Here is a 14871-nt window from a genome sequence, read left to right as displayed (position 1 = left end):
TGTGAATCCATATGTTTGGAATATTCGGTTTACTAACTGTACCATCCCCCCTGTTGAGACATGGCACTGCCCATGGCTCAACAAAGCTGCATATCTAAATAAATTAGATGGCAATATTGTTTTTTTCTCTTTGGAAATGTACAGTCCATTTTCAAGAATTGCACCTTGTTTTTCCCATTTTTGTTTTTCTGCTTTTGTAGTAAGCATCTGCATTGTTTTCAACATGTCTAAATCTAAAATCTCAGAGGGTTGTAATTCCTCATTCAAAAGTAAAGTTTCTGAGTCTGAGGCCGCTTGCTTTGCAGCTGCATCAGCTATCGCATTGCCTTTCGAAATCTTATCCTGTTGTTTTGTATGAGCTATACATTTGCAAATAGCTACTTTAGTAGGTAACTGGATAGATTCTAATAACTCCAAAATAAATTGCCCACGATTAATTGGTTTTCCACTAGATGTTATCATTCCCCTATTTTTCCATTGTTGCGCAAATACATGTACTGTAGTCAAAGCATACTGACTATCAGTATATATGTTTACACATTTGTCTTTTGCTTAAGTACATGCTCATGTTAAAGCTATCAATTCTGCTGCTTGTACAGACACGTTATGTGGTAAGGGTTGGGCTTCTAAAATTTCAGTGTCTGTAACTACTGCATACCCCACTAGATTCTTTCCTGTAGGGCCCCTTCTGCATGAGCCGTCCACATAATATGTCACCTCGGCATCATCCAAGGGCATATCTGTGAGATCTTGTCTAGGCAAGGTTAACTGTTCAATTTCCTGCAGACAGCTGTGCGGTGTGCCGTCCGCAGGAGTTGGGAGTAATGTTGATGGATTTAATGTCGTACATCGTTCAATTGTCATATGAGGTTGGCTCAGCAGTATAGTCATACATGAAAGATGTCTAGCAGGAGAAAGATATGCTACTTTTTCTTGCAGTAAGATTATTGCAACTGCATGAGGCACTCTCAATGTGAGAGGGTGGAATAATACCACTGAGGCCGAGGCCTGTACTGCCATTGCAGCTGCAACTACTGCTTGTACACAGTGAGGCAAAGATCGCGCCACTGGGTCTAACTATGATGAATAATAAGCTATGGGGCGTTGCTTATCCCCATGTTGTTGCATCAGCACTGACGTCATATATCCTTGCTTATAATCTACGGTCTGAAAGAACCATTTGTGATAATTTGGGAGTCCTAAAACTAATGAAGAAGCTATCAACTGCTTCAACCTGCAGAAAGCCATTTCTGCTTCAGGTGTCCATTGTAATAAATCTTTTGCTGTCATTGGTGTTTTATATATCAAGTCAGTCAGTGGAGCAGATTTCTAAGCATAGTTCGGTATCCAACTCCGACAAAAATTAGTTGTCCCCAAGAAGGACATCATTTCCTTCTTGGTTGCTGGTTTGGGTGCTTGTAAAATTGCTGTCTTTCTATCCTCGTCTAATATCCTACCTTCATTGGATATCACATATCCTAGGTATCTAACTTGCTTTTTCCAGAGTTGTAACTTACTTTTGTTCACTTTGTGTCCATGTGTTGCTAAGAATTTCAATAGCGCTATAGTATCTTCCCTGCATTGCTGCTGGGTGGGGGCTGCTAGCAAAATGTCATCTACGTAAAGTAGAATTTGACTTCCTCCTGGTGGGGTAAACCCTGCCAGGTTGCTAGCCATTTCTTGTGCAAATATTGTTGGGCTCTCACAATATCCCTGTGGTAGTCGAGTATAGGTATACCTTTTACCCTGAAATGTAAATGCAAACCAGTATTGACTATCAGGATGTATAGGTACTGAAAAGAAAGCATTACTGATATCTACCACAGAGAAATATTTTTGTTGCGGTTTTAAGTCATTTAACAAAGTATGTGGGTCTGGCACCATGGGTGCTCTGGGTATCACTGCATTGTTTACAGCTTGTAAATCTTGAACCATCCGCCATTCCCCGTTTGCTTTTTTAACAGGAAATAGGGGTGTATTACATGGTGAATCAGGAGATTCTACCAGTACTCCTTCTTTGAGTAATGCTGCTATTATAGGCTTGATTCCTATTTCTGCATCCTTTCTCAAAAGGTATTGTCTTTTTTGTGGTCTAAATGCTGACTTCGATGTAATTATAACTGGTCTTGCTGTTCGAATACGTCCTACATCTGACTTGCCTGTTGACCAAAGAGTCGTTGGTATCTCACATAAAGCTTTCTCTTCTTCTTCTAATAAAAATTCTAATCAGCTGTCCTCGCTAGATTGCAAGTGTACAGCCAGGTGCCTCTGCGTCAACCAATTCAACTTTTGCTTCTGTATTCCCTGTTCTGACAATTCTAAATCAGTCTGTTTCTCCCATCTTGTTACCTTTTCTCCTAAGTCTGCCCATTTTATGTTTTTATTCTTCATCAAGCTGACATGTGGCAATCGATTTGACCTATATAATGCAAGGAATTCTTGAGGGAATGAACAGCTAACTACACTGTTCCCCTCAGTATCCCAATACAAAGTACGTAATACTAATCTAGTTGCACAATTTCTGAACAATTCTTGCTCATATTCTCTATCAGGTCCTGGTGTGTGACAGTAGTATAGAGTACAGTGTAACAAATGCTGTCGATCAGTGTCAAGGGAGGGGGCTTTACTGATGGCTATGTTCATCAGTTCCTTGGTTACTGCCCCTGGACCAGTCGTAACTAGGTCCTGGCTGTACCAGTAAAAAGTTTCACTCTCCGATCGCATCACAAAAGTATCCATTTGTCTCTGTGCCTCCATACCCTGTACAGTTGGAACTACTGCTATGCCAAACATCTGCATAAGGTCCCTACCCAATAGGTTCACTGGACACTTTGCAGAAACAACAATTTTACTTCTTTGGGTCATACCTGAAACAGGGTCAGTTATTGCTATATCATGGGAGAGTGGTTCCCTGTATAGCTGTCCATTTGCAGCTTTCACTAATATATAATCAGGTGATTCAGAATGTTCTGGTAACTTGGAGGGGTGTATCAGGGTCCGTGACACTCCTGAGTCACACAGGAATTTGACTTCCCTTCCCTCCACCAGAAGTGTAACTTCCGGTTTTGTGTCTGCTAAGTAGAGCTCTAGGCTCAATAATGCTAAATCCAAAATTTCACTTTCTTCATCCTGCATATCTACTTGCACTTCCTCTATTCCTTCTATCACATTTACATCTGTTTTCTGTTTATTAACTTCTCCTGATGATTTCTGACTTCTGCATGATGTATCTTCACTATCATATAGTCAGTCCTCATCTCCCTTGTCTTCTGTGATTACCTTCTTATTCTGTTTACAATCCCTTGCTAGATGTCCCTTCTTCCTGCACTTAAAGCATTCACCTCTCTTTTTCCTTTCCTTAAACTCTTCTGACTGTTTGTCAGACTGTTTATTTCCCTGGGCATTTTTCTTTCCCTTTTTACCTGACTGTAAAACAAATACTTCAGCTCCGTCTTCAGCAGTGAAGACTTGCGCCTTCTTTTTCTTTTTGCTATTAAAATGTCTTTCAGCATGTCTAGCATATTCAAGTAAGGCTTGTAGCCTACCTGTTTGATGGTCTATCATATGCTTCGTAATGAAGCTACTGATAGGTGCAATACAACCTTTTAAAAATGCATTTTTCAATTGTTGTTCATACGGGGAATCATTCACTTGATTTTCAGGAACTGTCATACCTCTATGATTATTAAAATTAAAACATTCCAATAATCTAGCATAGTACCCATCTATCGTCTCATTTTCCTGTTGTATGCATTGGTTAATGCAAGTCCAGTCTGCTCTAGGGTTCCATTTCTCAAAGATTCGGTCTGTAAGACCTTTCACTCTGTTGTCTAATTCTGCGTCACTATGTGGGAGTGGTTTAAGCTCTGCATTACGAGGATTGCAGGTGCCACAAATCATGTGCCAATCTGGACCTATAATTTGTCTGAATACTTTTTCCAGTTCTTCCCCATTCAAGTGGTAACTCAGCCTCATGCCTTGCAAATCTTCTAAAAATTTTGTAAAATTAACTTTCAGATGGGGGATTCCCTCAGTAGCTTTCCAGATATCCTCCGGTGTCCATGGTCTGTATACTAAGAGAGTTGGGTCCTGCCCTGCCTGTCCTGCCTGAGGATTTGGGACCTCTATAAGCGGACATATCTCTTCCTCATTTTCATCCTGTAGGTTCCTCTCTATTTGATACGATTCTGCGTCCCCATGTATCTTACGTGCTCGGGACCTAGTTTCAATATGATGTCTAACAAACTGAGACCTCAGGATAATGCGGAGGCGGACCAGCCTGTCACTTCATATCCTGAAAAAGGCAATGGAGGGGGCAGGGGAGGAGGAGCTGTTGCTATTACTACATTATTATCTTCTTTGTCTAAAAATAATGCTTTTGAATTTTTAGTCTTCTGTTCCCTATGGTTTGCTTCCTCAATCCACCTGTGTGCCTGAGGAATTCCTAATTGGCGTTGCTTTTTTGCCTGACCTCCCGCATCAGATTTAAGTTGCTTAAGGAGTTTAACCAGTGAGGTTTTATCTAATTTACCATCAAATTCATATTTGTTAACCCATTTCGTATAATGCCTAACATTATCAGAACGTTGTGATTGCATATATTTTGCATCTTCGGTTAGGGGTGGATCTCGCGATGTTTTAGTGCACTGATTTCCCATGTTAAAAGAAAATGTTACATAACCCTTCTTACCACGTAGTACCAAAATTTCAGTTCCTTTTCACAGTTTATCTAGAATAACTGCCTACCTTATTCTGTTACCCTGATCTATGACCAAATACACAGTAATTCCTTTTGTCCCTGATCTGCATAACAAATTTTGACAACAATATTTACTGTAACCTAGTCCCTGATCTAAAACAGAAAAAAGGCAAAATCTTCCTACCTGAGCCTCCGGTATTGAGCCGTGCAGGATCCGCTCTTTGGCCACAGATCAGAAAGTGGCCAGCCTCTTTAAACGACAGTTCAGTCGGAGGTCATTTAACCCAAGAAGAACCGTTTCGGTAACTTCTCCTGTGCAATATTCGACCACCGGTAGACTCTGATCTGCAGCTGTCTGAGGGATTTCCGGCTAAAGAAGGACCAAACTGTTAAATAAAAAAAAAGATCAATACACAGGAGGTTCAGGTTCAAAAATTTACTAGTGTACACCAGGAGGCAAAAAACGTACAAGTACAGAATTTTGTCTGACATGAAACAGGAAGTACACAATTTTTATAGTCTTTACATTCAAGTTGTGCCCACCTTACTGACGTGGTATGTCACAGGGCATCTACATCACTTTAGCTTACAGTCTTCTATTCATTAAATAATGCTGATGCTGTATATTTAAAAAAGTTTTCCTCTGGTAACAATACGGCCTTGCTATCCACCTGGTCAGACATAATGTCTTTCTGTAAAGTTACTTCTTCAAGGTTTCAGACCAGTTCGAATACAATAACAGATTCAGTCTTCTAATACACTTCTTTGTTCCCCTGTAACACTTTCCCAACAGCTGCGTGTTATCTAGTAACACATACACAAGGCCAAATCATCCCAGCAGGAAAGAGCAGAAGATTTCATTATTTCACATATTTAATTTCCTGACCCAGAAGATAATCACTTGTGAAAAGCATAAACATTAAGACTTGCTAAGCTAGCAGCTGCCAGGGTCAGAGGTCAACTTGCTACAAGCCACACTGCATTTTCAAAAACTTCTTTGCAATTACATATGAATTCATTCTTTTTGTTTGTCATTAATAGAATAAAATACATTACATACTAATTTGCTTTTAAACTAGCACTTCACATATATTCAAATACATATTTCTCTAACAATTTGTGTACTGGGATTTGGCCCTTTATTTTCAAAGCAGTATACTTAAATATGAGTATCATACAGTCTGTCATAGAGTATGTCTACCAATAGGAGAATCAGCAGCTTTTTTTGGTCAAATCCCTTTCATCTAGAGCTGAGGCACTGTCCACTGTGTTTTCATGTGAGACTGTTAAACAGTGAAGTAAGGAACACCATCACCACCACTGCTCAGCGATCTTGTATTTGGTACATGCATTTAGGAGTGTTCAAGATGCAATTGCCCCTTGTGCCAAAATGCTTGTTTTCTAGTATGTTGTTGTTTTGGATATGTTTCATCAGTTTTCTTTTGATAAGTCTCAGTAGTATGTTTTTTTTCAGTAGGTTCATAGATCATAGGTACTAGGCTATTGGCCCAAGGGCCTACGTAAGCCTAGCCAACAAGGTTCCCTGGCTTACGCCACCCAAGAAAGTTATTTTCCTGTGCCACTGTTGAGCAGAGACACAGAAGTGTTCCCTGGGGTGTATTTCCTATTTCCCATCCACTTGTCAAGATTTTTCTTGAAGAGTGCTAATGAAGAACTTTGCTCGACATAGATGGGTAGCCTGTTCCAGAGTATGGGAAGTCTCTGGGACAGGAATCTATCCCTCCAGCATGTCCTGTTTATTGTGGTGTCAAGGTTTAGGTCCCTAGAGCATGTAGCTCGGAGGGATTGGGATTTCTTTAAGTGGAGCATGTCCAACAGCTCTGGGTTTGACATAGTATTATATGTTAGGCAGAGATCACCTCAGAGTAGGCGAAATGCCACGAAGTAAAGCTGGAGTTTTTTGAGGCGGTCAGTGTAGAGCATTTGTTTGAGGCCAGTAATCCTCTTTGTGAGGTACTTCTGTGTCCTTTCCAGCTGCTGCAGATGTCTTGTGAGGTACATTCCAAAAGGGGCGTTGTACTAAATATTAAAAGGCCAAACTACTACATTTTCACCAAAATCCCTCTCTCATGAAAAAACAAAATTTAAAGTTTTCTTTTTTGATAATACAATCATTGAAGTCACTTCTCATAGCAAACTATTAGGGGTGATAATGGATGATAATCTTACATTTGACCTGCATGTACAAAATTGCATAAGAAAAACTCATCAAAAAGTAGGGATGCTTTACGGAGTCAAAAACTTTCTGAGCGATACAACTAAAACTACACTTGCCACTATTTATCTCCTCCCCTCTCTTCTTTATGGCTCTCTGATCCTTACTAACAGGCTTTTTAAACTTGAAACCTGAAAGATGCTATAACAAAGTTGCTAAATTTGTAACACATACCCCTTTCAGAACCTACCACTGCATAATACTGAAGGCTTTAATTGGTTAAAACTGTCACATCAACTAACATATACACAACTTCTAACTACCTATAAAATTATCCAGCATCCATCTGCCTGTCCATCCCTAAAAAACATTCTACACAACTATGTTCCCAGAACATCATTGCAATCCAGTGACCAAAACCACCTGTCTGTATACAAACCTAACAAATCTACTGGACACTGTCTGTATTTGTACAAGGTTGCTAAGGCTTGGAACTCCTTACCAGTATCCATCAGGTCTCTCCTTCCCTCCCATTTTTCAAAACCACTCTGAAAGATTTCCTGGCTAAAATCTCTTTCTGTTCTTGCTCAAAGCAAGTAAAACCACGTCAGGAACAAAAACAAGTTTATTCTGCAAAGCTTTCAGGTTATCACCCTTCCTCAGTGCATTATAAAATCAGTTCATAGGTTCATAGGTTCATACTAGGCTATCTGCCCTAGGGCATTTATAAGCCTAGCCAGAGTGTGTTTGGCTTTCGCCACCCATTTTAAATTAATTCTGCTATGCCCTTTTTCGAGGTTAGTATACTGTGCCTCTGTCTAACAGTGACACAGAAGTGATACCCGGGGTAAACCTACGATCTCCCATCCACTCATCAAGATTCCTCTTGAAGAGAGTCAATGAGGGACTCTGCCTAACCTGGACTGGGATTTTATTCCAGAGTGAAGGGAGCCTCTGGGTTATGAATCTGTCCCTCCAGCATGTCCTATTTATTTCAGTGCTGAGGTTCAAGAATCTCAAGCATGTAGCTCGATGGGATTTGGATATTCTGAGGTGCAGCATGTCCATTAATTCCAGGTTGAACATGGCTTTATACGTCAGGCACAGATCGCCTCTGAGCAGGCGGTATGCCACTGAGTAGAGCTGGAGTTTCTTTAACCGGGCAGCATATGGCATCTGTTTGAGCCCATTGATCCTCTTGGTGAGGTACTTTTGGGGTCTTTCCAGTTGCTGCAGATGTCTGGTAAGGTACTTCCCAAAAGGGGCATTGTACTCAATTATCGGCCTGATGAGGGATGAGTAAAGAGGCACGATGACCTCCCCTGATCTAGATGTGAATCCCTTCATGATTAGGTGGGCTATATAAAATGTTCTTCTAACTACTTTGGCCACGTGGTTGTCAAATGAGAGATTGCTATCAACTTGGGTCCCCAGGTCCCTAATTACTTCTTCTGTACTTAATGGATTACCACCTATGTGGTAATTTGTGGGCACTTTGTTTTTGCCAAAGGGGATGACTATACACTTTTTAGTGTTTAGCTTGAGACCATGGCTCTGGCACCAGCTGCCTCTTTCTATGAGGCCCTTTTGGAGGATGCTTGTGTTGGCTGGAGAGTCGATTATGGCACCCAGTTTGCAGTCATCTGCGAACTTGGTCAGCCACAGTCCTTCCATGTTGGCCTGTACCTCCGAGAAATATATACCGAACAAGAGAGGTCCCAGGACTGAGCCTTGTGGGATGCCACTTGTAACTGGTTTGGAGTCTGACATGGCTCCAGCAATTCTAACCATGTGGGTTCTGTCCTTGAGCCAGTTTGCAACCCATCTAGTGACATAGGGGGTTATATTTAAGCTGGTGAGCTTATCTATAGTACATCTATTTTAAATAAGAGCATCAATTAATCACAGGTCAGCCAGCTAACCTATCAAACTCATATACTACCTCCCCTTTTTTCATATGTACAAGTTCATGTAAAATTTAAAGTCACAGAGTCGTTCAAAAATCATAGTTATTAAAAACACTCATTAAACATAATACAGTCAATAAATATAGCTAGGTTAATACATATATATATATAGGTTAATAAATATAACTAAGTTAATAAATATTAATAAATATAAGTATAACTAATAACATTTCATTCTTATTTTATTTCATTTTGCTTTTTTACTAAAATAAGTTTTATACTTGCCATGCTGAAGAGACTGTCTGAACTACAGCTTTGACCAACTTTGCAGCTCATGTTCTTGCTCAAAACCAGGATAAACTATATCCCTAAATGTGAACAAGTACCTTTTCATTCCTAATACCTCCTCACTCTCCCTTCTTCATTTACGTCCTTACTGCTATCTAATTATCTTCACTGACTTTCTCTCTAAATATATCATAAACCTTTCCCTCACTTCATATTCCAAGTCCTGTTTGTATTTTACTAACTTACCTTTACTATCTCTGCAAACTGTCTAAAATGTATTTAAATATTAAATGATTATCACATACCGTGTTTTGATTCTTAACCAATGATTTTATATTGTGTCTAATTTGTTATAATCATTTAAACTGCAGGTGCTCTGTTTTATTTTTGAAGATTGTGAAATTATTGGTCTTAAGATGTTTTGTAATAATTTGGAGCTTTTCTCCCTGGGCCTCCACTAAAAATGGGTTTCTAACCAGTCAGACTTTCCTAGTAATCAAATGTCGATAAATAAATAAATAAATACATCAATTCTTTATTATTACTGTACTACTAGCTCTTTAGAACGTAGGTCATATAACAAGAAACAGTCTGGGCCAGCAGTTACTGTGTTTAAGGTCAAGTTTATTTACATGGACAGTGAAAAAAGCTTGCTTCCTTGCAGCAAAACAGAAAATTCGGGTCATTTCCATCATTGGTAAGTACTAGGCTAGCTGCCCTTGTAGGTCATTTTAAACCTAGTTAATTTCTTCCAAGGCAAGCATCAAACCCTGCACCTTGTGTTTATGAGGTAAACACCTTCACCATTATGCCAACCACCAACCCAGTGCTCTGGGATTGTATCCCATGCAAACAGTGTAATGAAATAAGATTTACAAATGTCAGTCATTTCTAGCAGTGGTCTTGGAGTCTTCACATACAAGGTCTGTGGTAAAATAAAACTTTCAAACATCAGTCTTCTTCACTAAGCTTTATCCCTCAGCTTTCTTTTTGTTTGCTATGCCAGAGACACAATCAGACCTTCATCTTTCAAAGGCAAGTAACCCTCTTAAGACTCATATGCTTAATCTTCTCACAGCCTAGATATGAGGAATTTGCTCTTTGCTATGGTGGGGCCCTGAAGATAGCTCGCTAAGGCAACTAATTCCTATTAAGTGTCTCTTTTTTCCTATTAAAGGGCAAACGTACCTGTCTTACAGAGGTTTCCTTGGCCCAGTTTCATCCCCTGACTTAGCAGTAAAAATGTTATAGTTGTTGCAATACATATACGCATATTGTGTGTGTGTGTGTGTGTGTGTGTGTGTGTGTGTGTGTGTGTGTGTGTGTGTGTGTGTGTGTGTGTGTGTGTGTGTGTCTGTATCTACTTTGAAAGGTCGAATTACCATAAGTGCGAATTTCAAATGATCAAGACAAAAATGCTGACTACTTAAAAACACTGAAAATTCAAAATACCGATATTCATAACATCAAACTGTAAGATGCAGATGTTACTTTTTTGGTTCTGTATCACAAGATCAAAACCTTAGGTAGTTGAATACCTAAAGGTCGATCTCTAAATATCAAATGGTGAAAATTGTGAATGTCTGTTTCCACACAGAGAAACAAGTCATTTGGCCATTACGCAGATTTTGCCCTTTTTACAATGTAGAGCAATCTCAGAGTTGGTATATTTAGTTAGGGGGGTGTACTGGGCACAGCCCACACTTGATTTCTTTTTACAACTTTTTGTTTTTTTAGTTTGGCCAATGGCATTGTTTCCCTGTGTGGAAATGGCCATTCAAGATTTTCACAGTTCAATATTTAGTGATCGACCTTTAGGTATTCGATAACCTAAGGTTTCGATCACGTAATATAGACCCTACTTTTTCTCATTCCACTACTGCAGTATCAAATTAAAGTAAATGTGTAAAACTTTGTAAAATAAAACTAGTTGTTTTAATTATGTTTAGATGCTCTATAGTGCAATGAGAAATTAAATTTAAGAAATTTGAGTGTAATTATCAAATTCTTTATATCTTCATCAACCTTGCTATACATTTATAAATCTCAATCATACTAGGGTTACATTTGTTCTACAAATCTTCATTATTCACTAAACATATGGTAACTACTGTGCTTTAGCATTCATGAACAGATTTATACTTACGAGCCCTATGTTTTTCAGCTTTATACTTTTCTCAGAGTGGTAAATATATTTTTCATTATATACTAGTTCCTTACATTTTTGTTATAATGTTGTGGAATACAGAGAGTCTGCAGTTCATGGAGCATTGAATGTAATGCCCGCCATGTTGCTAAGGTACGTAATACACATCCTTAAAGGGTAGGTGTCTATATGAACAGTTTCCCTTTACCTATAACATTTCGAAATACTGCAACTCAAATGTTTTGAATTTTCAGTGTTTCGACTAGTCTACATTTTTGTCTACATCATTTGAAATTTTTATGGTTATGGTAATTCGACCTTTCAGTAGTAGATCCGTGTGTGTGTGTCTGTGTTTATGTCCATTTAACTATGCTGACATGCAGAAAAATCGACAATCATTACATCAACTTCTGCATGTCAACAGTTTTTTTTAAATTTGAAATTAAAATTTCAACACTCCACATTTCAAAAATGGACAGCAAATGCTATCATTTTCTGATATGTAAATTAAAAAAACCCTAACAGTAACACCAGACATACTTTATCTGAATAGCGATGCTGTTAGGGAAAGGGGAAGAGGTAAGGTTAGGTTTAGCACATATGAGTAAGGACGGGCAAAGAAGTATGAATAGCAACAAGCAGGACTGTGTACTTAGTTGTTTCGAATACCAAGAAAGCTATACATTCATGCAAGTATCATCAAGAAACAGCTTCTTGATTCTTTTACCAAAAGTGAAATTAAGCTCCAGAGCTGGTCATTTTCTCCCATGTAGCGATGTTTGGTTGCTTGTGCAGCCAAACTCTTAACTGCAGAATTCTATATGGAAGCACTGTAAGCTACAGAGAAGTTTTATAGTATAGACTGACACTGCTCTGACAAAATATTCAGTCCATAAACCTATAGTTTTACCTAAAGGATATAAGAAAAACAGCTGAGATGGAAAATGATACACTTTTGAATACCTGGAGCACTTTGTTAAGCTAACAAATTTGATTTTACTTGAATCATTATCCCCAAATACTCTGTAATTCTGGAGATAATTGTTTTGCTAGATTTCATATCTTCCCTTTTAACAGTCTTGAATACATTTACACTCATTGACTATATCGTAAAAATCATATTGTTGTAGTTTTTATGCTTTTCCATGCAGTAACATGTGGAAAGCAAAGGTAGGTAATCCAGAAGAATCAGTCAAAGTTGCCATCAAATGACATAAATGACCGGCCTACAAGTACTTATGATATGTTTAACAAGACATAATTTTTCAGGCTTATTCATTACTATTGAATAGAATTAAAGTATATTTAATGGGAATCTGATACAAAACTAGATTCAAGATGATTTTTGTCATGATTGCATCTCTTTTCCTTGCAGATACAATGAAAAGACAAAAAAGACTGAAAACGTATGGTGGCTATGAATATCCTTCATCCCAGGATTAATAAAGACACAGTAAAGCATCCGGGCAAACCAGCTAATTTGAATGTTTTTTTTTACTGTTCCTAACTGCTGAGGAGACCATCTTTGAAATTTCAAAGCACCTGGTATGATAAAACCAACATAAAAGCAGCAAAACCATATCAGTGTGGCAGTGTTTCAGACCACAGTTTAATATCCTGCCTTCCCTGGGATAACTGCTGTAGCTTTGTTACATTTCATTCTATCACATTGGTGAAAAGGACTGTGTTAAGCACTAACTTTATTCATTAAGTATTAAAAAACAGAAGGCAATATACAACTTTTGTAGACTCTGTACTTCATGAAAATAATGATATTCAAGAATTTAACATTATCTCCAAAGACTCATTTTAGATATTCCAGAAAAATTATTTTTATTGTTTAAAAATGTTTGTTCTGTGTGACATAATCAAACAAATTCTAAACAAATGGTTGAGTTCCAAGAAATATAAAACAAAGGACTGCAATGCAACAAGATATCATAGTCATTTAGGTTTAAGCTGTAAATAAGATCTGTAAAATTATTATTAATATGTTTATCATTTGGATAGGAGTACATGCTAGAAAAGGTACTTAATTTTAATTCTTCTTCATATTTTTATTCATGTTAATATGTCTTAACTCCAAGCCAATGAAGCAGATGCAAATGTTTACAAATGTAGCAAATGAAATACTATGACAAAATACATGCAAACTTTTTTTTTCTTGCAATATAAATTAAGTGCTTACATTTTCTACTGATATCCTAAAGTGGCAGTTTTATTTACAAGCAACCAGCTATTCTTATTTTTCTGTGCCATGAACATAAGGGTTGATAATCAGGTTTGTTTGAATAGTTATGACAATTTGTAAACAAAAATATAAATGCTGAGGTAGAAGTTTTGGAAGCTGTGAGATTCTTTCTGAAATTATTATATTTTGCTTGATATCCTGGAGAGAAGCAAAAAAGGGCAAATGTGAAATTTCTTTCAGCAGCTTATAGAGTTAAAAACATTACATTTATTTGGCATACTTTGTAAAATATTCTATTCTATTTGGTTATATTTTAATCCCATATTTATCTTTCTCATATTGACAGAAACAGCCCCCACACTTGACACACCAGAGAAATACAGACTGTATGTATCATGCAAACATATACCAAGCAGGGTGTCTTATCTTACCCATCTGACTATTTAATGACATAAACAGCTAACCGCTTTTCTCTTACAAGACCACAAACACTCCAACTTCATATGCTTTTATGTATGACAAGACGGAATGTATGGAGTATCTGTGTTAACAATACTGACTTACCTAGTGCAACTGAACATTTGTTCCCTAAATTAATCAACAGAAATTCCTGTCCATTTATTAATTTTCTAATACCTGCTTTATTCTCATTAAGGACCTATCCAGTCAAGTGACATGCTTAAAGGAAAACCACCCTATAAATAAAAAAATCTGTTTTTTTTTTCACTCTATCTTTGTTTCCTTGCCTATTTTAACACCTCAAAATCACGCTAAGTGCTTTATTTGTAATTTTAGCCTGTTTTCCACAACATGACTACCAATGGGGCTTGATGTATCAATGTGATCTTGCCCTCCCTCAACCCTTTCTCTTTCCATAATGCTTTATATGACTCATGCCAGACATAAGGAAGTAAATGTGAATTCCCATACCATTGACATATAATGGGACTTGTGTGGGTAACTGTTATCTTTTTTACTTTCTGTAAAGGGCCTGCTTCTTTTCTATCTCTAATCACCCTCATTTATGTTTGGCTCAGAGCTTGTTTTACACTATAAGGTGTTTTCTATAAGGTTTTCTTTTGTAGTCCAAGAAGAATTGATTCTGCAAGGGTGTCTCAGTGCAGTGACAGTTTTGATACCTCTGCAATAGTGTGTGGGGAAGACAATTTAGCTAATTTTCTGGCTGTAGCTGGATAACTACTAAGTATAATGTAAAACAAGCTCTGAGCAAAACATAAATGAGGATGATTAGAGACAGAAAAGAAGCAGTCCTTTTAAAGAAAGTAAAAAAGATATCAGTGACCCACACAAATCCCATTATATGTCAATTCACAGTTACTTCCTTTTGTCTGGCATCAGTCATACAAAGCATCATGGGAAAGAGAAAGGGCTGAGGGAGAACAAGATCATGTTGACACATCAAGCCCCATTGGTAGCCATGCTGTGGAAAACATGATAAATTTA

At 37.8% G+C, this 14871-nt stretch overlaps 1 protein-coding gene across 1 annotated transcript in view; it reads left to right on the top strand.

Annotated features, from left to right (window-relative positions):
- LOC122798577 (HEPACAM family member 2-like) overlaps positions 1 to 13409 on the top strand; it is a 705131-nt gene extending 691722 nt beyond the window's left edge. The window contains exon 10 of the mRNA XM_044067643.1: positions 12592 to 13409. The gene's annotated coding sequence lies outside the window, so the exon portion shown is untranslated. The remainder of the gene's footprint in view (positions 1 to 12591) is intronic.
- The last annotated feature ends 1462 nt before the right edge of the window (positions 13410 to 14871 follow it).

The sequence above is a fragment of the Protopterus annectens genome, chromosome 3.part1 (assembly GCF_019279795.1).
Source record: "Protopterus annectens isolate FY-2018-M chromosome 3.part1, PAN1.0, whole genome shotgun sequence".
In the NCBI taxonomy this organism is placed as follows: domain Eukaryota; kingdom Metazoa; phylum Chordata; order Ceratodontiformes; family Protopteridae; genus Protopterus; species Protopterus annectens.
Note: the sequence above shows the minus strand (reverse complement) of the source record. Positions and strands in the feature narration are given on the sequence as shown.